The 25941-nt window shown below is 44.3% G+C and overlaps 1 protein-coding gene across 5 annotated transcripts in view; it reads left to right on the forward strand.

Annotated features, from left to right (window-relative positions):
- LOC148112507 (uncharacterized) overlaps positions 1-25941 on the forward strand; it is a 243759-nt gene that overhangs the window by 56723 nt on the left and 161095 nt on the right. For all 5 annotated transcript variants that reach the window (XR_015729346.1, XR_015729345.1, XR_015729354.1 and 2 more), the window contains one exon: positions 5595-5694. The gene's annotated coding sequence lies outside the window, so the exon portion shown is untranslated. The remainder of the gene's footprint in view (positions 1-5594; positions 5695-25941) is intronic.

A 25941-nucleotide genomic window follows, 5' to 3' on the forward strand; every position in this document is an offset into this window, starting at 1 on the left:
TCATTGGATCTTCAGGCCTGCCACATTTACTACCGGGAGAAACTGGGAGAGGGGAATTGTGTGGAGCCAGAGTGATATGTAGTCATAATAACATTCCTTTCTCAGAGAGTCAAGGACATCTTGCCCTGCACCTGGAAGGCTGGAATTGGGAGGCATCTCCAGTTGGGACGGTGCTTTGATTGGACCGTGTGATAGACATGTGGATGCTGGGCAGGGACTTGGACTTTCCTTTGGGTGGGGAAAACCTGGAAACTTTCAGGTTTTGGGTTTTCCCAGATGGGCCAATATGACATCTCTAATAAAATGGAACTTTGAGGAACTTCAGACCTGGGAGTCTTCTTTCATTGGGGGTGTTAACTTGGGATCCTGACATTAACCCAAATCCCGACTGGGAGTACTACTCCTGCCTCAGGCATGAAGTCTGCTTGGGCCAATCACTCTTTCTCAGCTCTAGAAAGGAGGCAATGGCAAACAGATGGACAAACAGACAGACTTTTCTCACTGTTGTCCATAGGTAATCAGAATAGAGCTGAAAGGGGCTTTGGAGGTCTTCTAGTCCAACTCCAAACTCAAGCAGGAAACCCTATACTATTTCAAAAAGTCTTTTTTAAAAAACCTCCAGTGATGAAGTACCCACAACTTCTGGTGGCAAGCTGTTCCACTGGTTAATTATCCTCACTGTTAGGAAGTTTCTCCTCAATTCCAGGTTGCTTCTCTCCTTGATTAGTTTTCAACCATTGCTTCTTTCCTGCCCTCTGGGTGCTTTGGGGAATAATTTGACTCCCTCTTCTTTGTAGCACCCCCTCAAATACTAGAAGACTGCTATCATGTACAAATGAAGATTTAAGTAGACTTTAGTTAGTGGAGCTGGTATGTGACGATTTCTATTAACTATGTAGATCAATTATAGCCAACCAGTTTTCAAAAACATTCTCTAAAGCACCTGAAGGCAGGACAAGAAGCGATGATGGATGGAAACGAATTAAGGAGAGAAACAACTTAGAACTAAGGAGAAATTTCCTGACAGTGAGAACAATTAATCAGTGGAACAACTGGCCTCCAGAAGTTGTGAATGCTCCAACACTGGAAGTTTTTAAAGAAGAGATTGGACAACCATTTGTCTGAAGTGGTGTAGGGTCTCCTGCCTGAGCAGGGGGTTGGACTAGAAGACCTCCAAGGTCCCTTCCAACTCTGTTGTTCTATATTCTATGCAAGATGTAATTTTGGAGGAAGTGGTCAAAGGCCTCTCACTTCTCCCCCCCCAAGCATTCTCTCCCTTTCATAATGCATAAAGATTCAGGTTGTTCTGTGTCCTCATATAATCTCCACTCCAAACACACTGCTGGCCACATGGATATATGCTTGGGAAGACCAAGGATCTGTTGTGGCTCGTCAGCAGCCTGTGCGGTTGGTGGCTGATTCGGACAGTGAGGAGGCTGGTGTGGTGCTGCACCAGCAGCTGTGTAGCTGGCACTTGAGTCAGACAATGAGGCTGGAGAAGATGTGGTGCCCGAGGTGGGGATTCAGCTACCTCTTCAGAACCTCCAGAAGCTCCCTTAAGTGAAGAGGACAAAGAGGAGGAGCCTCTTCTCGATGCATGGATGCACAGAGCTGCCAAAAGGCAGGAGTGGCTCCTCAGGAGGAGGTCTCCTCGAGAATAAGGCTTGGGGCTAATTGGCCACTCCCTTAGCCTATTTAAGGAAGGACACCGACTGAAGCAATTTGCAGGGAACAACTGTTCACTCTCCTTCGTGCCTTGATCTTAGTTCTCTGCAAATTGCTTCTGGGCTTTCTGCCAACCATAGTAAAATTAAGGTTATTTATTCTTTGGATTCTTGCAGGCTGTTAAGAAAGTTCATTAACAGCCTTTGTTTAAAAAAAAACTGATTTTATGTTAGTAAACTAAGGTTTGTACCGATTTTGTGTGTGCTGCATTCTTTGGGGTCCGTAGCTGGGGCAGAACAGGATCCTTCCACCCAGACATCCACAGCTTATGTAGGAGCTCTCTTCCAACTCCGACTTGCCGAGGCCTACAGCAAGCTTAATGCATTGACCATGGGGAATATCTCGAAAAAGAGCATCGTGAACATTTGCTTCCATTTGTTGTAATTATTCTGAAGCTTTTGATGATTACTTTTACATTCTGAGTCCCAGATGAGATGAGAGTCCCAGATGAGATGAGATTCCCAGACGGAATTCCCTTGGAAGATTGACTAAAGTAGGTGAAATGGCAACAAATGAGATTGTGCTGTTTTCCGTTCAATCATGAGGCCATTTTAATACGCAGCGTGGTTGATAGAAAGTTCCTCTTTTTGAATGTATAAAACTATCAGGGTCTCCAGTAAAGTTGGTCTCCAATTACAGCTTTTGGTGTAGTAGAGGAATATTTACTTGTTTTAGGGGGTGGGATTCATAAAGGATCTAGTGATACAGGGGTGGGTTCTACTCAGTGGTGGGTTTCAAATTTTTTTACTACCGGTTCTGTGAATATGGCTTGGTGGGCGTGGCATGGCTTGGTGGGCGTGGCTCAGTGGGTGTGGCATGGCTTGGTGGGCATGGCTTGGTGGGTGTGGCAGAGGAAGGATACTGTAAAATCTCCATTCCCACCAGTGGTGGGTTTCAAATTTTTTTACTACCAATTCTGTGGGTGTGGCTTGGTAGGTGTGGCATGTCTTGGTGGGCATGTCTTGATGGGCATGGCAGGGAAAGGATACTGTAAAATCTCCATTCTGTCCCCACTCCAGGGGAAGGTTACTGCAAAATCCCCATTTCCTCCTAATCAGTTGGGATTTGGAAGGCAGAGAATAGAATTTTTACTCCCGGTTCTCCGAACTACTCAAAATTTCCGCTACTGGTTCTCCAGAACTGGTCAGAACCTGCTGAAACCCACCTCTTACTTTTACTACTGGTTCGCAACAGGGCCCTGTGTGCAAAGCTTCCTGATGATGTCAAGGTTGGTGGGCAGGACGTCCCACTGGTTTTACTACCGGTTCTATAGAACAGGTCTGAACCGGGGGCAACCCACCACTGTAGTGATACCTTAAAGCAGGGGTGGGCAACTGTGGCCCTTTTACAACCTGTGGACTTCAACTCCCAGAATTCCTGAGACAGCCAAGCTGACTGAGGAATTCTGGGAGTTGAAGTCCACAGGTCATAAAGGAGCCGTATTTGCCCACCCCTGCCTTAAAGGCTATACATGCATTCTTGCACAAGCTTTCATGGATCATAGTTCACTTTGTCAGAAAAACAGAAGATAATGGCGTCCTTGGTGCTCTCTGAGCTTGGTGATTTTCTGGCAGACGTTTCATTACCAAACTTGGTAACATCATCAGTGCTACACCTCTCCTGCGCGAGCTGCACGGGCTCCCGGTGGTCTTCCGGGTGCGCTTCAAAGTTTTGGTTACCACCTTTAGAGCGCTCCATGGCTTAGAACCTGGTTACCGCCTACTACCACCAATAGCCTCCCACCGGCCGGTATGCTCTCATAAAGAGAGACTCCTCCGGGTGCCGTTAGCCAAACAATGTCGACTGGCGGTCCCTAGGGGGAGAGCCTTCTCTGTGGGGGCACCTACTGTCTGGAATGAGCTCCCCCCAGAGATACGGAAGATCCCGGATCCGCGCACCTTCCGCCGCGCTGTGAAGACCTTTTTATTCCACCAGGCGGGCTTGGCCTAATCTTTTCCCTCTTTTTTAATATGAAAATTTTAAATTTTAATCTGTTTTTAAATAATTGGGGTGTTTTAATTTGTCTGGGCCAAAATTGTTCAATTCGATTTTATCTGGTTTTTAAATTTTTTGTATTTATGTATTTTATTGTTTGGCTGTTCACTGCCCTGAGTCCTTCGGGAGTAGGGCGGTATACAAATCAAATAAATAGAAATAGAAATAGAATATTGAGGAGTGCTGTTGAGCCACCAAGCTCAGAGAGCACCAAGGATCTCAGACTTCAATCCTGAGCTACAAATATTCTCCTTTATCAGTACAGAATATAGTCCTGGAAAAAGAGTATTATATAGGTAGTGGTCAATTTTTCAACCAGTTGCTTAGCGTCCATTCAAAGTTACCACAGATCCCCCAAATGCTGCTTACAACCAGCATTTACTTCCTGCTTTTCGGCAAAAACTGCCCCACTGCAAACAATAGATTTACTTAATGACCTAGCATTTGCTTAAAGACTGCGGCATTCACTTCGTGACTGCCATGTTTGCTTCATGAACGCTGCTGAGAAGATAGTAAAATCAGGTCTGGTTTACAACCATCCCAACGTCAACCCTGAAGCTGACCTGACTGAGGCCATTTTGAGGCTTCGGTGTTGCCCCACTGGAGCTGTGGGATAGGGAGTGGGAGAATAGAGATAGCTGGGGTTTTATAGCCAAAACAAAATACTTTCTCTTGGGAACCAAGGACATTCTGTAAAATCTCCATTCCTTCCCCAATCTAGGGGAAGGTTACTGCAAAATCCCCATTTCCTCCTAATCAGCTGGCACTCGGGAGGCAGAGAATAGATGGGAGCAGGGCCAGTCAGAGGTGGTATTTACCAGTTCTCCGAACTACTCAAAATTTCCGCTACCGGTTCTGCAGAACCTGTCAGAACCTGTTGAATACTACCTCTGGCCAACCTGAATATCTGGCAGAGAGCATTCCACAGGGCAGGAAAAGTCCTTTAATTCTTCTAGAAGTTTTGGGCTGCCTCTTACTTGTAGTTACTGTATATGTAGCTATTGCAGTGGGTGGGAGGGAGAGGAGGAGGAGGAGGAGGAGGTGGTGGAAGAGGAGGAGGAGGAGGAGAACAGAAGTGAATGAAAAGTTGCAGAATGGACGCTGTGTGTGAAGACAGCTAGGTCTCTGTTGAACCTGTGAGAAATGGAATTGAATCTTCTGGTGAATTCTAACCCACCCATTTTGTGGAGAAATTATTTGGTGTAGGATAAAATTGAACCTGGAAATGTTTTTATTAGGCATGAAACCAGATAATTTAAATAAATTTAATTGGTATCTTGCTCTCCACATCATTATTGCAGCCAGGATCTCGTTCGCTCAAGAATGGAAATCCAAAAATATATCATCGGAGGCTATGTTAATCGCAAAGATCATGAACTGTGCAGAAACAGACAAACTTACCGGTCTCTTGCGAGATAGACAAGCATCGGGGCAGTATATGATTTGGGACCGGTGGTATGCTTGGCTGCAAGAAAGAAACCTTAAGAAGAATGTAAAATAATAATCTCAATATGATTGTGGATAAATATTTATAGGAATATTGTATGGTAGTTGGGAATTCTTTCTTTTGGACACGCCTTCTGTTTTGATGATTTTGCCATAATGGAGGTTTGTGCTATTATCAGGCGCAAGCTGATGTTCTAAACTCTATATGTATTATGTTATTTTCTGCAATCCTGTCTTTATTGCTATATTTTCTCTTTGGTATTTTTTAATAATTTTCAATAAAAATTTAAAAAAAAAGAGAGAAATTATTTTGGGCGGTTTCTTTTCTTTGTCTTTTTGAAGACAACAAACCTGTTCATCCTTAACAGGCTGCAAGACTGTTTTGCTGCAAATTTATAACACACCTGTCCTTTCTGTTCCATTGTTAGGTGTTTCGCAGCAGACCTGAGATGGAACAATGCGAAAAGATGCCCCTGCGCCTCAGTCAAGAGTCCCCTCACAACCGGTTTCCAGCTTTCTAGAGCACGTGTAAGTAATCTAGAGATATTGTTATCAAGGATTTGCCACAACTGGGCATAGATTTCTCGTCCAACCATATGAAACGAGGTGCCAAGGCAGCATTCATCATTCTTGACGTGAATGAGGTGCAGCGAAGTACTGTCTCCAAAGCAGAAGTCACCAATTGGGTGGTCCGTGAGAAAATTTTGGGGGTCCGCGGAAAAATTATTTGCACTGTTTATATTGCACTAAATTAGGGGTCCTCAAACTACAGCCCCCGGGCTGGATACGTGCAATGAAGGTTTTGTGTGTGTGTGTGTGTGTTTGTTTGTTTGTTTGTTTATTTATTTTTCACATTTCTATGCCGCCCACTCTCCAAGGTCTCTGGGAGGCTTACACCAAAGACAGTATACTAAATAGCATATTGCCCCAAACAATCTGGGTCCTCATTTTACCCACCTCGGAAGGATGGAAGGCTGAGTCAACCTTGAGCCTGGTGAGATTTGATCCGCTGATCTGCTGAACTAGCAGTCAGCTGAAGTAGCTGCAGTACTGCACCCTAACCAAAGCGCCACCTCGGCTCTACTTTGTTGTGCTGCTGCAGAGCGTCTCCCCCTTGGGGTCTTTTTGTGTGGGGCAGAGGGAGGCAGAAATTCTGACTTGGGGTCTGCTTCGGCCTCCTGGTGAGGGGCTTTGGGCGAAGGCTGGAGGGAAGCATTGCTGGTGGCGAAGAGCTGGAGGGCCTCGTTCCAGTGGGACTGCATCATGGCCTAGAACTGGCTGACCATCTCAGCCTGCTGAGCCTCCAGGCGCCGGTATCTGGCCTTGCACTCCTGCAGGTCTTCTCTCTGCTTGGAAAGCCTATGCTCCTAGTCCTCAATGAGGTGCTTCTGCTGAGCCTCCTTCTCAGCCAGATCCAATTTGAACTGAGCTCTTTTGCCAACTCTTTCTCATGGTGGCTGCTTAGCTCCAACAACTGCTTCCTGTTGGGGCCCTAAGGAGCCCGGGCAGGCAGGCAGCTGACAGAGTGGCTGGGAGGGGAGGGGCAAGTAGAGGCCAGCGAAGTGACCCTTGACGTGGGTGACATGGAGTTGGCCACGCCCATCCAGTCACAGGACCACCTAGCCACGCCCATCCAGCCAGTCATTAGGCAGATCATATTAGTGGTCCGCGGGATTTAAAATTATGAATTTAGTGGTCCCTGACGTCCGAAAGTTTGGGGACTCCTGCTTCAAAGGATGCAAGGTGCTGTACTTGAATCAAACTTGAAACAAGTCTTCCATCTCTTCACTTCACTGGAAAATGAACTTCTGGTCCTACATACGAACTCATCTTCTCCGGCAAAGGATGTGGTTGCTCTGTTCTGTTCTGTAGCATCACAGTTCATGCCCAACGCTTTGTGAAGTTGATTCAAAGTAGTGTTTTGTAGATATCTTTGTCACGATTGGGGACCTATAAAGCATTGCGTAATTCTAGGGCCTTTTGTCAGGTTGTCTTGGGTCAACAATGGCACACAAGAGTAGATGGGAATATACACAAGCAAATGGTTTTCAGCATCAGATGCAAAAAATAATGCATACTTTTGAAGGTTAGGGCATATACAGGGGTGAAATCCAGCATGTTCTGAGAGGTTTTGGAGAAGCGGTAGCGGAAATTTTGAGTAGTTCAGAGAACTGGCAAATACCACCTTTGGCTGGCCCCAGAGTGGGGTGGGAATGGAGATTTTGCAATTTCCTTCTCCCAGGAGTGGGGAGGGAATGGAGATTTTGCAGTATCCTTCCCCTGCCACGCCCACCAAGCCACGCCCACAGAAACGGTAGGGAAAAATTTTGAATTTCACCCCTGGGACATATAATGTGCATGTTTGTTGTCTGCAAGATGAAGCTAAAAGACTTTCTTAGGTCAGGAAAATTTCAAATGAAATAAAAGTAGAGATATTGGCAACCTTCACGTGTTGAATGACATGAAACCGATGGAATTATGATTGATACTTACATAGAATGAATGATTTCTATATCCCTTGTCCTCTATGAGCCAATCAGTTCCAATCTTTAGTGCCCTGTTTGTAAACTAATTCCCTTTTCTTCCCAGCAGAAGGGAAAGTGGCTGGTTGCCGGGTGGGAGAGGGAGCAAGGGATTGTGAGAGCGACTGGGAAATTGTCACAGAATGTTGAAAATGAAGATCATAGGATTGCAGAAGCGGCCCATCTATGCTGCAGCAGCCGCCAGTATCACCGAAGTAGCCACAACTTTCCCAAATATTCCCTTGAGGGTCTAAGATTTTTGGATGCATTCTGTAATTTAACCTATTTGAGGTATTTTGGTTCAAAAACTGTTGCCTCATTGTATTTTGATTTCAGCAGTCCAGCCATGTTCTACTTACTTTTACTACCGGTTCGGAAGTGCACATCGCCGATGATGACATCCGGGGTGGCGGGCGGGGCCTCCCACTGGTTTTGCTACCGGTTCTTGTGAACCGGTCCGAACTGGGGGCAACCCACCACTGCAGCAATCATATATTGAAACATTTGGAAGACATTAAGCTGGGGAAAAATCTGTAATGATTGCATATACAACCTCCATCCAGTAGATGGCAATGTTCAATGTCCCTGTGGTTTAGCTCCTCTCCTCTCCTTTTTCTCTTGCAGAAATTCCTAAAAAGTGCTACATATGAATCTTTCTCTGTGGGGTGGAAGGACTGGGACTACATGAAAATAGCGCTTTCATCAAATAGAAAAAAATCCAAATAGTTTCCCCCCCACCCTATTTTCTAGAAAAAAAAATGAATTAAAAAAATAAAATAAAATAGAAGATAGTGTGGATGATGTGTATTTGTCAAAATACAATCCTGGAGTGGAAATGGGATGTTGAATTGCAATGAACGCAAGGAATCACCGAACCAGGAACAAGCAAGGACCAAAAACAAAGGGATTAATGTTTAGATCAGGATAGGTCAGCACTTTTCAAATTTGGCTTCTTTACGGCGTGTGGACTTTAGCTCCCAGAATTCCATGCTGGCTGGGGAATTCTGGGAGTTGAAGTCCACACATTTTAAAGTGGCCTTGACCAATAGTAAAGATATGTACAACGGTTTTGCAATCTAAGGAAGTGAGACATAGACACTTGTTGTTGGTAGCTGCGAAGTCATGTCCGATCCATCGCGACCCCATGGACAACGTTCCTCCAGGCTTTCCTGTCCTCTACCATCCTCTGAAGTCCATTTAAGCTCACACCGACTGCTTCAGTGACTCCATCCAACCACCTCGTTCTCTGCCGTCCCCTTCTTCTTTTGCCCTCCATCGTTCCCAGCATTAGGCTCTTCTCCAGTGAGTCCTTCCTTCTCATAAGGTGGCCAAAGTAGTTGAGTTTCCTCTTCAAGATCTGGCCTTCTAAAGAGCAGTCAGGATTGATCTCCTCTAGGACTGACCGGTTTGATCACCTTGCAGTCCAAGGGACTCTCAGGAGTCTTCTCCAGCACCAGAGTTCAAAGGCCTCCATTCTTTGGCCCTCAGCCTTCTTTATGGTCCAACTTTCACAGCCATCCATTGCAACTGGGAACACCATGACTATATGCACTTTTGTTGGCAGGGTGACATCTCTGCTTTAGATATGTACAACAATCTTGCAACCTAAGGAAGTGAGACATTGATGCTTACTTTCTTCCAAGCTTAAAGTTGATGTTCTACCAGACTTCCTCTGAATTTGAAATATTGACTCTGTTACTCTCCTGAAATATTTCTATCTGTATATATTTATTTCTACTGCCTAAAATACCCGTTCTTTCACACCGGCACACACAGAACGTATATGCACTCCGAAAAGTGCTTGTTGGGTGTGTTTCAAGTGTCTTCATTTTGCGGCCCATTCTGTCAGATCAAGGCAATGAAGAAAGGCCAGATCGTCCTTTCTACATTTTTAAAACGGAACAAAAGAATAAATGGGATCCTTGTCTCCAACCCATGGCAGATTTTTTTTTCCCCTTCCCCGTCCCTCTCCCTCTCTTGCTTTCACACGGAAGGAGCTGCAGGTGTTTTACTACAACACAAAAGTTAACAAGGCTAGAGGTGTTGGCCAACAGCCAGGAGAAGAAAATTGCCCCAGAAAAGCAAGATGAGAAAATGACGAGAATTGTCCCATGCTGAGTTTTTGTACCTTTGTGACTCCCCCCCAAACGAATGCATCGGTCAGTAATCAAAGGTTTACAAAGTCCCTTGGCTTCGTGGCCTCTGAATCAGAATGCAAAGACCATCTGCCAGGATGTTGTTGTCTTTTGAGAGCTATCAACCATATCCTGATCTCAGTTACGCCACTGTAAGCCCGTAACTTTGTCCCCGGAGAAAATCAAAAGGAGTTACTCTTTTGGGCCACGCATCAGGGCAACCAACTGATGAAAATCTAAATTTGGACCCCCACTCATTTCCTGCAAGCATATGTTTCTCTCGCCAGAGTAATATTGGTGGCCCGTTTCCCCCTTTTCAGCCATGTTGTCATGGTGATTTTCCCTTTCCCTTCTCTGGAGCTGGTATGAAATCTCTTGGATTATTGTCTCCACGTTTATCTGCCCACCTCAATCAAAGTCGGAGTTCAATGAGAGTGCAAGACACAAAGGCAAGGCGGCATGGCTACTGATCTCGGCCTTCTGCTCTCATTCTCTTTGGAGGCCAAAGTCTTCCTTGCCAAGCCCATCCTCAGATGTCCCAATAAAAAAACCATGCTTTGTCTAGCAATATTGATGGCAAGGGAGTGTGGGGAAAAGGGGGTGGGCTGCCTCTCTTTATTGCTTTGAAAACAAGGCCGGCTTATGGGGGGAAACGTGTATTATTGAACAATTAAAACAAGGTATTTTGCAAGAGAAGCAAGCGATCGCTTTTGAGGATACCGAGGAAGGAAGGAAGGAAGGAAGTCTTCTTGAACAAACAAAGCGAAACTTCTGCACTCAGGTGACAGGTCCAACTGTAATGAAGCGGGAACTAAAATTAGGAGAAGCCTGCTCAGATAGGCCATGCTGGATTATAGAGATAGGCAGACAAAAGTATCAGTGAGTGAGTCTAGGGAAGGAGGAAGGGGTGAAATGCTCCCGGTTCGGACCGGATCGCCCGATCCAGTAGCGATGGCTGCAGGTGGTTCGGAGAACCGGTAGCAAAAATCCCTAACCCCCTCCCCTCATGCCCAGTTGAGCCGCGCGATAATCAGAGGCTTTTTTCTTTTAATTTTTAAAAGAATTTTTTCTACAATAGTGTCACAACATAGAATAACATAGTTGGAAGGGACTTTGGAGGTCATCTAGTCCAGTGGTCCCCAACCCCCGGTCCGCGGACCGGTGCCGGGCCGTGGAGTACCTGGCACCGGGCCGCGCAGCGGCCGGGGGACAGGAACGCTGCAGCACAAAGGCTCCTGGGCCGTGCGCAATGGGCCTGCGCAAAAGCTCCTGGGCCGTGCCCCCATCCCTGCGTGCGCTCAGCGGGCCGCGGCGATAAAAAGGTTGGGGACCACTGGTCTAGTCCAACCCTTTGCTCAGGAAGGAAACCCTATACCCGTGATGGCAAACCCTCCGGAGGCCTCTCTAGGAGTCTCTGGAGGCTGGGGACAGCAAAAAAAGTCATGTCCTGTCCAACTGGAAGTTGGGAAACAGGCCGTTTCAGGCCTCCGGAGGGCCTCCGAGGTTGTGGAGAAGGCTGTTTTAGCCTTCCCCAGATGCATAGAGAGGATCTGGAGCCAGATGAGAAAGAAAACTAGGCCATTGCATGCCAGGAGCAGGGGGGAGGGGTGGTCACACGCATATGCACGGGGCGGGCACATAGAATTATGGGTGTGGGCATGCACACACACAAACCTCCTCTGCCCCCCCTTCCCGGCACGCGATAGCAAAAAGGTTAGCCATCACTGCTCTATACCATTCTGGACAATGCACCCACAACTTCTGGAGGCAAGCGATTCCACTGGTTAATTGTCCTCACTCTTAGGAAGTTTCTCCTTAGTTCCAGGTTTCTTTTCTCCTTGATTAGTTTCCATCTGTTGCTTCTTGTCTTGCCCTCAGGTGCTTTGGAAAATAAATCGAGACCTTCCTCTTCTTTGTGGCAGCCCCTCAAATACTGGAAGACTAGCTATCATGTCCCACCCTAGTCCTTCGTTTCTCTAGACTAACCATACCCAGCTCCTGCAACCATCCTTCATATGTTTTAGCGCTCTAGCCCTTTAATCGTCTTAATTGCTCTATTAATGATTGTAGGCCTTAGCATCTGAAGGTTCAAAGTTGTGAAGGTCTTTTGGGGTGGGGGGTGGGGGAGGGTGTGTTATGTCATAATCCTGATGGCTTCTTAAAAGCCAGCGAAGTCCGCTTTCCCTTCTGTATGTGTGCCCCAGAGAAAGGGGCCTCACGTTTCCTTCCGACAAGGGGAATGTAAGCCGATCTTGGCCACAGAACCCTTTGCTCAGCAATTTTGGGCTTGTTTTCATTGGCCAGCTCTGAAATCTGTTTGGGGATGCTGTACCTTTGCCAAGAGAAAGGCTCCGTTTGAAGGTTGCTCGAGCTCTGATTTTGTAGGAGAGGCGGGGCACGGGTAGAAGCGGGGACATCTAATTGGGCCTGAGGAAAGCCAGGCTCCGATATTGTTCAAACAGTTCTACAGACTGAGAAAAGGAAGCATTCAGGGATGGGAGGTTCGTTTTCCCAAAAGGGCCTTACGAGAAAGTGGAATTGTGGTGGAGGGCTGAACCATCAAAGTTCGGGAAGGTGCATAGAGAAAACAGGCATGCAAATTGAAAAAATTAAGCAGTTGCCTTCAAAATAAAACCCATGCATTTGTACGGTGTGTATGGCATACATTGATTTACATTTGAGTTCTAATTTCTGATTGAGCTCACATGGGCCGGAAGCAGCGGTGGGTTGCACATTATGTTGCTACCGATTCACCGTGCACATACCTGCCTTCCGTGCATGTGCTTTGTTTGTGCATGCGCCTTCTGTGCATACTCCCAGCCAGAGGTGGGTTTCAGCAGGTTCTGACCAGGGGTGGGTTCTAAATTTTTTTACTACTGGTTCTGTGGGTGTGGCTTATTTTGTGGGCGTGGCTTGATGGTCATGTGACAATTCTTTCGTTTTTTTTTTTTTTTTAATTTGATTTATATGCCGCCCTTCTCCGGAGACTCAGGGCGGCTTACAATGTGCTCAGCAATAGCCGTCATCCTTTTGTATATTTATACAAAGTCAGCTTATTGCCCCCACAAACTGGGTCCTCAATTTACCTACCTTAGAAAGGATGGAAGGCTGAGTCAACCTTGAGCCTTGGCGAGATTCGAACCCTGCAGTAATTGCAGGCACCTGGTCTTAATAACCAGCTTAATAACAGGGTGCCTTAAACCCCTGTACTACCAAGGCTCTTCTGTATTTAGCAGAGGTACTGGTCTACCAGGCTTTTAACTGCTTGCAGAGCTGTACCGGTCTACCCATTTGTTCTTGGAGCGCACGGGTCTACCACCACACTGTCTTTTACCACTGATCAGCTGTAGGGCGGCCCTTTGAAGCCCCGCGGCAAGAGTTTAAACAGTTTTTTTCCTTCTAGCCGATCAGCTGGGACTCGGGAGGCAGCGAATAGATTGGGGCGGGGCCAAATAAAAGGTAAGAATAACGCAGGGGCGGGGGGGCAGCTCCCAAACAAAGAGAACCGATTCAGTGATGTCATATTGTCACCGCTACCGGCTCAGCCGAACCGGGCCAAACCGGGAGGAACCCACCACTGGTTCTGACCAGTTCTGGAGAACCGGTAGTAAAAATTCTGACTGGCCCCGCCCCCGTCTATTTTCTGCCTCCCAAGTCCCAGCTGATCGGGAAGAAATGGGGATTTTGCAGTAACTTTCCCCTGGATTAGGGAGGGAATGGAGATTTTATATATATATATGCATATGTATACATTTCAATTATTTTGTTCCCCTTTTTGGTGAATCAAGCCACCCGCGTAAGTTATAGATGATTTATTTAAGATGTGCAACAGCAAATCATTTAAAAACAAAAGCCATCTGAAGTAAGTAATAATTTTGGCACAGATGAGGAATAAACTGCCTCCTGTTGTGCTGATTTTTCATTTTAAAAATGAAAACAAAACCCCCTTTGTTGAATTGCAACCCATCTTCCGTTGTTAATGAATCAGATTATCGAAGTAAACCTCAAACTGTAAAAAGCTTATTTATCATGAAATCCCAATCAGTTTTGGGGGTTTTGTGCCATCCACACCCACCGTAACAATATGAAGACCATGTGTTTTTCTAAATATATCTTCAGATTTCCCTGGAGCATTTAAAATAAGATTTATGTATATTTCTCCCGCCCCCTAGGATCAACATAATGATCTCCATCACTCCTTTGAGGCAATTAAAATAGGAACTTTGACATTTAAGATATTATTCTCCCCCTTCATTAAACAATTATAAATAATAGCAATAATTAGCAAATTTGTGCTATTCATTCTCCTGCGAAGTAAACCTTTCAGGTTAATAATCGGAGCTGTTAAGGCTCACCTTTTAATCAAAGGACTGACTGCTTTAAAGAAAACTGAAGGCACTGGTTTGCTTACAGATGATGGATAATTACGAAAGTCTGGGCCAATCTAAACACCAATGGACAGTTGAGGAGACTTAGCGGTTGCGCTAAAGCAGGGGTGTCTCAAATTCTGGATCCGGCCCGTGGGGTACTTAGATCTGGCCCATGAATCCAGGGGCTGGATCCGGCCCGTGGGGTACTTAGATCTGGCCCATGGATCCTCCCTGGAAACAGTGAAGGACTGGCCTGCAGTGCTTCTGCCAGTGAAAACGGGCTCCCAAGCCATGGTGGGATTCACTGGTTGTAACAACTGATTCGCTTCGCGCACCTCCTGGAGGCCGGAAATGGGCCCATTTCCAGACTTCTGGAACTTCCGGTAGGTCCGTTTTTTGCCCTCCCCAGGCTCCAGAGGCTTTCCTGGTGCCTCCAGGTGGGTGAAAACGGCTTTCCCTGGGCTCCGGAGACTGGAAATGGGCCTGTTTCTGGATTTCTGGTACTTCCAGTAGGCCCGGTTTTCACCCTCCCCAAGCTTCAGAGGCTTTCCTGGAGCCTCCAGGATGGTGAAAACGGCCTCTCCCAGGCACCGAAGGCCCTCCGAAGGCTGGAAACAGGCCCATTTCCAGACTTCCAGTAGGCCCATTTTTCGCCCTTCCTGAGCCTCCGTGCCTACACTTATCTGGCATCCAAAATGGGCTGCGTGGAGACTCCTGCGAGGGCGGAGCGGGGTGAGCGAAGTCAGCCAGTCCTTGGAACAACCAGTTCGCTGAAACAGATTAAAATTAACATAAAATTAACATAACATAACAAAATGGAGCTCCATTTTCACCTGCTGAAAACGGAGCTCGGGCATCTGTTTTCGCTAGCAGAGTGCTCGGGCCACCACGCGTGCCCCAACAAGAGTGACATTGAGCTGGCCACGTCCACACCCACCCTGGCCACATTCACCCCACCCCCTCCCGTCAGGGAGTTTAAACACCACTCTGACGCGGCCCTCAATGAAATTGAGTTTGACACCCTTGGGCTAAAGGAATGTTTCCCCATAACCTGGTCTGTTTTTGTTCTGTCTGTCTAGAGACAGAGAGTTTTCCAAATTCAGTGTAACCTGTGATGGAAAATATGCATTTCTGAGCTCTACATTGGGCCATTTCCCCCGAGAAATTTGATCATTCCAGAGGGTCATTCAAACCAGTCCAGTTTAAGTGACTCATAATTCATTTGATCTATTGATTTGGGCAGGATGAATTTTCTCCACCGCCAGGCCCCACGGGGTTAAATAATAACAATTAAGTTGATTGTCCTCGTGGTACTGAGCGGGTTTTACCTCCCTGAAAATCCATGTTTTTCAGCCATTGGGGTGAGAAACCCCGTTGGGCTGTAGGTTTTTAATACATGTAGTCCTTGACTTAAAACAGTTTATGTTTTAGTGACAGTTTGAAGTTACACTGGCATTTTTTTAAAAAATGGACTTCTGACCATTTTTCACACTTATGACCATTGCAGCCTCCTCATGATCACGTGATTAAAATTCTCTATGGTGCCCATTTCCCAAAACCGTCATATGATCCAGAAAAAAGATTGATGTCAGCATTTTAATGCTGCCATAAAGAGGAGAAGACAAGGCTTGACTTTTCACCTACTTATTTTCTCTGTAGATAATATCCCCTAGGAGACGGGATGGGAGGGGGGACATTCCTGTGGGTTTAAGTCAGAAGCTGGGGAGACTGATTTGGAAGATGGCCAATGAGACGCTGAGAATTGGGGAACGGAAAGGGAAGGGTTTGGGGTCAGAGGGTTAGTATCGGCTACGACAAAGTCGGGGCCAGATCTGTCGTACTCAATAAATGGAAGATTTCAGCAAAGATTAATTGTTTGGGAATGCAATTTATTTGAGATGACATCGGAACCTGACAATTGCAAGTTGGGCATGAATATTCTCTGAGAGCTTTGCTGTCTAATTTGGCTTGAAGGAGAGGCTTAAATCTTGATGTATTCCTCAAAACTCTACTGTTCACACTCTTCTTCTACTATTAAAATACTGTTACTTTTAGAAAGTTTTTCCCCCTAACATTCAGTCAGAATATGCCTTGCTGAAACTTCAAATCATTTTCTCATCCCCGGTACTCCAGAATGAGTTTAAAAATCAAAACAAAATCAAAAACACAGATTTGGGCCATTCACTTGGTAATCCTTTAATTTCTTTTAAGAGAGTGGCCTTATGAGTGGTGCTTCAGTCTTTTCTCACAGCTAAACATTATTACGTCTTTTCATCTCTCTTCCCAAAGTTTTATCTCTGATCTTTCTGGGGATTCTTTTCGGAACCTGTTCCAGAATTGAGATCAGAGGTGGAATTCAGCTCGTTGGGACCAGTAGTGGTGAATGCAGGCGGGCCCACCCCTGCCCACCAGCCCAAATACAATGCCGTCCTATTTAGTCATGTTTTCGAGGCCGGCGCATGCACGGAAGGTGTGTGCAGAGCGAGCATGCAGAAGGCCCGGTTTGGAAGGCGCGCGCGGGATGAACCAGTGGTAAGAATATCTGAAACCCGCTGCTGATTGAGATACTGCCCAAACAGAGGAAAGTGGAAATTATGGCTTACTGTGATTCATAAAATACATTTTTTAAAAATGTATTCTGTTTGGATAGAACCAGTGGTGGGCTCCTCCTGGTTCCGCCCGGTTCCGTCGAGCCGGTAGCGGTGACAATATGATGTCACCTTTTATTTGACCCCACCCCCAATCTATTGCTGCCTCCTGAGTCCCAGCTGATCGGCTAGAGGGAAAAAAACTGTTTAAACTCTTGCCGCGGGGCTTCAAAGGGCCACCCTTCAGCTGATCAGTGTTAAAAGAAAACAAATGAGTAGACCGACGCCTGCAAAAATAAATGGGTAGACCGGTGCCTCCAAAAACAAATGAGTAGACCAATGCCTGCAAAAATAAATGGGTAGACCAGTGCCTCCAAAAACAAATGAGTAGACCGATGCCTGCAAAAATAAATGGGTAGACCAGTGCCTCCAAAAACAAACGAGTAGACCGATGCCTGCAAAAATAAATGGGTAGACCGGTGCCTCCAAAAACAAATGAGTAGACCGATGCCTGCAAAAATAAATGGGTAGACCGGTGCCTCCAAAAACAAATGAGTAGACCGGTACAGCTCTGCAAGCAGTTAAAAGCCTGGTAGACCAGTACCTCTGCTAAATCCTAAAGAATTGTCACATGACCATCAAGCCACGCCCACAAAATAAGCCACGCCCACAGAACCGGTAGTAAAAAATTTTAGAACCCACCCCTGGATAGAACCCAGCTCCAAATGCTCTGTTGATGTAGCCTAAAATTGCATTTGTCCTCTGGTTAGCCACATCACGCTGCTGATTTATATTTATATTTAGTTTTTAATCAACTTCTATTCCCAAGCCTTTTCTATCCTTGTAGCTTTGATTGCTGCCTTCTCGCAGAAGAGCGTTGGGCTGTTCATTTTTAAAATTCATGCTGTTATTTTCAACTTGTTTCTTTAGCCCTACCAAGCATGGCCTCCACTGTTTCATCAAAATAATAATAATAATAATAATAATAATAATAATAATAATAATAATAATAATAATAAGAAGAAGAAGAAGAAGAAGAAGAAGAAGAAGAAGAAGAAGAAGAAGAAGAAGAAGAAGAAGAAGAAGTAGTAGTAGTAGTAGTAGTAGTAGTAGTAGTAGTTGAAGCTGAGTGACTGTGGAAGAAGAAATCATGTGTTGTCCCAATTGTAATTGGAGCCCTTGGAGCAATACCCAAAGGGCTACCCTGCTATTTAGAAATTCTAAATTTGCCGGACTTGAACATTTTGACTCTACAAAAAACCACCTTACTCAGAACAGCTTACATCCTCCGACGATACCTTAACAGTTCCTAGGTCCTTGGTTAGGATTCGAGCTGCTGAGCTATTAACCAGCCTCAAAGGCTGTGAATCTCACTAAAGATTAACCAATAATAATAATAATCGTGTGTTGTCCCGATTGTAATTAGAGCCCTTGGAGCAATACCCAAAGGGCTACCCCGCTATTTAGAAATTCTAAAATTGCCGGACTTGAACATTTTGACTCTACAAAAAACCACCTTACTCGGAACAGCTTACATCCTCCGACGATACCTTAACAGTTCCTAGGTCCTTGGTTAGGACTCGAGCTGCTGAGCTATTAACCAGCCTCAAAGGCTGTGAATCTCACTAAAGATTAAATAATAATAATAATAATAATAATAATAATAATAATAATAATAATAATAATAATATATGTTGAGTTTTACTACGCCATCGATTCTCTCGGCAGCAATGACAATTCAACTGGTTTGCAGCAATATTATCTTAAAGCAGTCTGGAATTCAAGATTTCCTCCGTTTAAAATGAGTCCTCTGTCCGTATCATTTTGACCTTTTGACCGTTAGCAATCCGGAGGAGGATGGTGATTCAATAGATATTGCATTTGGAGCATTTAAAAGCTTTTGATCAAATACCTCCTCAAAATTGTGAGTAAACTTGGCATGAGATAAAAGGGCAGATTCCGGTCTGACTTTGTAATTAAAGAACAGGAGGTGAAGAATTAGCCCAGGAATGCAAAAATCGGTGAGATTCTATATTAAGAGTCTGGCTGTTTTTTTGTTTTTTTTTAATTTTATCATTAATAATCCAAAGTGAGAAAAAACAGCAACAAAAGGGTCAGGTTTGCTCCGGACATCAAACAATTGAAGATGGTTGGAATAAAAAGGATTGGAAGAAGTCCCATAGTGAACTCATCCAGTTAGTTAAAGGTCAGCGAAATGGAATTTTGTGATTCAATGGAAGTGTGAAGTGATTCACCCACAAACAAACAAACAGATAGATGGAGGCCTGGCTTCAGATATACCTCAAATGGGCAGCTGTTGATTATGAAAATGATCTTGGGATCATGTTGGAGAGCAAAATGAAGAAAAACAGAGCCAGAGGTGGGCTGCTGGGGGTTCGTAAGGGTTCGGGAGAACCTCTAGCTAAGATTCTGTGCAGTTTGGAGAACCCCCAAATCCCAATTCTGGCTGGCCCCTCCCATCTCACCCCACCCCTCCCAGGAGTCCCCATGCGGCCCGTTTTGGATGCAGGTAAGTGCAGGGCATGCATGAAGGCTTGGGGAGGGTGAAAAACGGGCCTACCGGAAGTTTGGGAAGGCCAGAAATGGGCCTGTTTCCAGCCTCCAGAGGGCATCTGGAGCCTGGGGAGGCCGTTTTCGCCGTTGCCTCCGGAGCCCGGGGAGGACAAAAAAACATACACCCTGCCATGGTGCAGGAGGCTGACCAGGCCATGCCCACCATGGCACGCCCACCCAGCAACCAGCCAGAAAACCCCTCACTAACATTTTTGAAGCCCGCCCCTGAACAGAGCCAACGTGTGACTCTTGTAGCACACACTATGGATCCTTAGAGAAATGATTAAAATTAAAATTATACCACTATGATAATCACTTTATGCAAATCTATGGCATGACATTTTGGGAAGTACTTCTTTACACAACGCATAAACTAACCGAATTCACGATCCTAAAATGGGGTGGTTAGCACTTCTTTTAATAGAAGTTGGGGGGAAAAAAATTCTCAGATGATGAGATTCTCAGTGGCCACCAACCCAGGGATAAAATGCTCCCGGTTTGGACTGGATCGGGCGATCCAGTAGCGGTTTTGGCAGGTGGTTTGGAGAACCGGTAGCGATGGCGGCACGAGGCTCCGCCCACCCGCTTTCACCACTTCTGTAGAGATTCTCCGTCATCCAGGTCACGGTTGTCCCAAAGGTGCTTTTTCAGGAGGCAACTGGGCTTCCTTGTTTTTTTTTCTTTGAAGAGGTTTCGCTTCTCATCCCAGAAGCTTCTTCAGCTCTGACAGGATAGCGGGGAATGGAAGGATTTATCTTCCTTGCAGACAGTTTCTTGCTAACCATAACCTTCTTGAAAGTAGCAATGTCTGTACCCTAAAAAAAAAAATCTCTATAAAATGTTTTATAGGTGGCATTTGCTACCAGCCAGATTGGCAAGAATGTTCCCCGGCACGCCATCAACATGTTGGAAATGCAACCACCACAAAGGCACCTATTACCATATGTGGTGGACCTGCCCAATGGCGAAACAATGTTGGCAAAGGATCAAAATACAAATAGAGGAAATAACACACCAAAAGATAGAACTAAGACCAGAAAGCTTCTTATTAGGCATAGCGAATGGATACTATGAAAAAGAAACAACCTATTTAATTATACATATGGTAACAGCAGCACGAATACTATATGCGCAACACTGGAAGAGTAGTGATATACCAACACCAGGTAAAGTAATCAATAAAATTATGGAGTGTGCGGAATTAGATAGACTCACAAAGGAATTACAAAATAGGGAAGAACATGACTTTTACTTAGTATGGGAAAAGTGGTATAGTTGGTTGAATGATAGGAAAGAGATGAAGCAATAGGAAGTAAACAAAATGACCAAATATAGTATGATGGAAACAAAGAACAGACATAGGTTAACAAAGATCAATAGTAGCTAGACAAAAGGGAAGGACCAAATAAGGAAGAGTCAAAATACAAAGAGAAATGTATATTACAGTTGCGACAAACTGGACATGTATTGAAATGGGTGTTTATATGTTTTTATGTTTTGTACGTTTCATTGTTCTGTTTAGTTTGTACTTATAAATAAAAATTGAAAAATAAAATAAAATAAAGTTCCAACCAACATACTGTCACCAATACTAACATTGCCAAGAAATATTGAATCACTAGTAGGTTTCCTTTCCATAATTTAATTCTTTTAAATTGTCTATGAGTGTGGCGTCAGCACATCTTATACATCACTACATATTTTATGAATTAAATGGTTGCTTATTTAAAAAAAAAAGAAAGTAGCAAGTAGGTTGAATCCTCCATCTTTTTCCATTCTCTTTCCTACTCCTACCACTAGGTGGCAATGAAATGGCACCCACCTGCATACTTTGTGGCCTTCAAACCCCCTGCAGAACCACTTTCGGGCTGAAAATTGGGGGGGAAATGCAGACCAGTTGAGAACCTATTAGCTGCCTCCTGCCCAAAGGTGGGATTCACTTACCGCCCTACCAGTTCACAAATGTGTGTGCATGCGCGATTCACTCACACGCGCCACTTCTGTACATGGGCACGGCCTTCTGTGCATGCGCAGTAGTTACGCATTGTGTCCAGGTGGGTGGGCGCAGCCTCCCGCAGTCACCGCTAATGGTTTGTGCAAACCGGACAGAACCGGCTGAATCCCACCACCGCTCCTGCCCGTCCTGCTTTTCCCCAGTGTCTAATTTGACCAGGGTTATTCCTGTATCCATTTCAAATGATACATAGGGATCTGCTTTTTTTTTTAAGGCATTGCAATGTGGATACTCCCCAATTCAAACAGAGAAAATTTAAACAATGTTAGTTAGCATGCATTGGGTGGTAAAGGTACGTTTAGAGTTCAGAAGATAGGAAGAAGTTCGTAGCAAATGATGATGATGATTCATAATATGAAACGTTTGGTCAAAAATTCCAAAGCATCCAGGAAGTTATTAAAGGGATCAGAATGTCAGGGAAGGGGTTGTTTTAAAGAAAAGGGAAGGGAAGAAAATCCTTTCTCCCTGGAACTATTTTAGAAATGTCCAAAGAACCTAAAACACATTGGATCGTTTATTTGATAGGCAAGCTACTTTTAACGCTTATTTTGGTTTTTTCCCTTCCTTTGTTGCAAAGCCTTAAGAAACGTGAACCTAAACAGGAAATCTGTAAAACAACAATAAAGCCTTAGTTGAAATAAGTTTTCTATAATTTACTTTGGGTTTTTTTCAGAGAGTTTGTTGCGTTGTGGCGGAACCGCGAATATTCACATTTAACTGGAAGCTGAACAGGCTGCGTATGCTACAATAGTGGAGATAGCATTGTTATTATGGGAATAATGGCAGTCAAAAGAAATGAACATTTGGGACCTTGCATATTTCAGCAAGCTTTCAGGCTCTTTGCAAACTTTTCTACATTAAAAACAAAAAGGTAGAATTTCTTTTCACTTGATTATTTATTTGTTTGTTTATTTATTTATTTAATTTGTATTTTTGATCCCAGATGAGATGTATCTCTGTAGTAGGCTGAGCAACAGTCCAGAAATGGTTTGCTGTTGTCTTCTGCTGAAATGTTCTTTCAACCACCCTACCAAGCATAAGCCCTAGAATTGTTTGGAGTTCACCCATCCAAGCATGAATCTAACCTAAACGTGCTTAGCTTTTTGAGCCGAGACCAGTTCAGTTCCTTGCTGAATTAGAAGGATGCAAATCAAAGATCCAATTTGAATTTGCATTTCTATTTGAATTATTAATTTAAACTGAATTTGTGATGCGATCCAGTAAAAGCATCCAGTGCAAAAACTCCATCAAACCTTCAAAGAGAATCTGATTATTCAACTTGTAGGTTGAATAATCAAAGAGGAGCTTTGATTGTATCAAAGTTCAATCTTCAGGTTGAAATTTCACAGAGTCTGGAAAAAAATGGGTTATACCATTCCGATTCAGTTAGATCTATTTCTTCTTGGTTTATACTAACACACTCTGAACTTGCAAAATTTGGGAAATGGTTTTTATCTAACTTTGCCTAGGAATCCCTGGAGTTGGAGGCGGGGATTTCTTTTTGCGAAAAATGTGAAATTTCACACAATGTGGCATTTCCCACAATCAAGACCAAATCATGTGTTGACATTGTGGAGTAGGACATGTGCCCTCAAGTCTTAGACTTAGGCAATCAAGTCTTAAACCCTCCTGTCTTAGCCGAGTTTAATTTTTTAAAGATTAAGTAAAAATGAAATGGGAAGCTGAATTGCTAGAAAGCAAAATGTCTGCCCCTGGGACCATTTTTTTAAAAAAACAGAATTCTTCTGAGCCTCGTAGGCTTTCTTAGAAAATAAAAGAAGGGTAGATGATTGAAGCCGAGAACTTGACTTTTGTGTATGTCTAACCTAGAAAAAGAGGGATGCGGTGGCTTAGTGGCTAAGATGCTGAGCTTGTCAATCGAAAGGTTGACAGTTCGGCAGTTTGAATCCCTAGTGCCGCATAAGGGGGTGAGCTCCCATTTCTTGTCCCAGCTTCTGCCAACCTAGCAGTTCGAAAGCATGTAAAAAATGCAAGTAGAAAAATAGGGACCACCTTTGGTGGGAAGGTAACAGCATTCCATGCGCCTTTGGCATTTAGTCATCTGGCCACATGGCCACAGAGACGTCTTCGGACTGTGCTGGTTCTTCAGCTTAGAAACGGAGATGAGCACCACCGCCTAGAGTTGGGAATGACTAGCACATATGTGTGAGGGGAACCTTTACCTTTACCTTTAACCTAGAAAAAAAAAAGGAGACAAGAGACTGAGATACATGGTATCCTGGAAGCCTAAAAAGGCTTAGAGAAAGACAAAAAAGTCTCGCCACTTGTTTTCAAAGAGTATCTTGTTTGAAATTAGCCAGGGAGGGCGAGATCCCTTCCATGTTATCGACATTCAAAACAGGCCTCTTGGATTTCAAAGGTTCCTTATCTCAATTTGGCCCAGCTGAAGGGTTATCCAACTGCAGTTCTTTTTTTTTTTCAAAGTCAAAAATGCAGGATCTGGCCTAGATCGAGAAATAAGGAGTGTCCTTGAAAAAGACATAACAGGTGCAAAGGGAGGAAACCACACTGCAAAAAAACCCTGTGATCTTGCATTCCGACTCAGTTCTCCATGCATCGTATAACATCGGCCATAAAGGTGTATAAATTGACATGCCTGCTTGAAGTTGTTTCACTGGAGCAGAATGCAAATGTTGATAATCAATCCTCACCACTGCAAGATGAATGTCCCATCCGCATGTTTCCAACCTATATGATCCGGAGTGTTCTTTTGCCTGCAATACTTTCTAATGTCGTTGCTCCATTTTTAACTCTTTTTTTTTTAAATTAAATAATTTTTTATTTGTTTAAAAGTACAAACAAAACAGAACTAGTGACAACAAAACATACAGAACAAAACATGTAAACAAAGATTTCAAATATACATTTTGTCAAATATATATTGTCAAATAAACAACAGTAATGTATGTTCTTATTTGTGTTTTGACTCTTCCCTGTTTGATCTTACTCATATATCTATCTTTATGATTCATTGTTAATTTATGTTAGCGATTTATGTTCCTGTTTCTGTAACTCCAATTACTCCCTATTCTTTTTTCCTTTTTCTATTTTTCAACCAGGTATACCACTTTTCCCATACTAGATAATAATCATGTTCCTCTTTATCTTGTAATTCTTTTGTACATTTCTGCACATTCCATAATCTTATTAATTACTCTATCTTCTGTCGGTGTGTCACTATTCTTCCAATTTTGTGCAAAAATTATTCGTGCTGCTGTTAATATATGGATGATTAAATATTTTATTTCCTTTTCATATTGTCCATTTATTATACCTAGAAGAAAGGTTTCTGGTCTCATTTCTAATCTTCGTTGTGTGATTTCTTCTACTTGTGTTCTAATCTTTTGCCAGTATTGTTTTGTTTTTGGACAGGTCCACCACATGTGGTAATAAGTTCCTTTATAAAATTTACATTTCCAGCAATTTGGAGAAGTGTTGGGGAACAATTTGGAGAAGTGGGAAGGGACCTTGTAGGTCATCTAGTTCAACCCCCCCCCTGCCCAAGCAGGAGACCCTACATCATTTCTGACAGATGGCAGTCCACTTTCTTGGTTTTTCTTTTCTTTTCTTTCTTTTTTTTTCTTTTCTTTGAAGATGTTTCGCTTCTCCTCCAAGAAGCTTCTTTAGCTCTTCTTCACCATCCGGTCAAAGAAAAAAAAAAGCAAAAATGTGAGCACGCGTGCGCAGTTTCAAACACTCGCTGATTTCATGCACGCAGCTTCCAGCACACCTTCTCAGGCAGCCGCTATGAGTAGAAGGGCGAGGTGCAGAAATCAGCTGGGCTGTGTGGGTGGGGCGAGCGAGCCACTGAGTGAGATAGGTAACATCATCAATGCTAAAAGAGAGTGGGGTTTATTGAGATGAATAGGAGGAGGGGAATATGGGGTCCTTGGCAGAGGTGGTATTCAGCAGGTTCTGACCAGTTCTCGAGAACGGTAGCGGAAATTTTGAGTAGTTCGGAGAACCGCTAAATACCACCTCTGACTGGCCCCGACCCCATCTATTCTCTGGCTCCCAAGTCCCAGTTGATCGGGGGGAAATGGGGATTTTGCAGTAACCTTCCCCTGAAGTGGGGTGGGAATGGAGATTTTACAGTATCCTTCCCCTGCCATGCCCACCAAGCCACGCCCACCAAGCCACGCCCACAGAACTGGTAGTAATTTTTTTTTTAATCCCACCCCTGGTTCTTGGTGCTCTCTGAGCGCGGCTGTTTTCTTGTAGATGTTTCGTGACCCAAACTAGGTATCATCATCAATGTCTGCAAGCAAACGAGCAAACTCAGAGAGCATCAAGAGCCCTTTACACTGGTGTTTGTTTTTTTTTCCACCCTGGGTTTTGCAACTCTTCCATTGCATCTCAGAAGGGGCTTTATTTGGCACGCGATGCAGACCTCTGTCGAGGGGTCCTTGGGCGGCTGCACCCACAACACTCGAGCCGTTGTGTTTTTCAGGGTGAAGTGGAGGATTTAGGTTGAGCCAATAGAGTTTCTGTTGACCCCTTCGTCTGTGAGCGGGCAGTTCCTAGCAACTTGAAAACACCCTCGTGTATTTG

Source organism: Pantherophis guttatus, chromosome 9, assembly GCF_059756535.1.
Source record: "Pantherophis guttatus breed Tessera chromosome 9, ASM5975653v1, whole genome shotgun sequence".
Lineage (NCBI taxonomy): Eukaryota > Metazoa > Chordata > Lepidosauria > Squamata > Colubridae > Pantherophis > Pantherophis guttatus.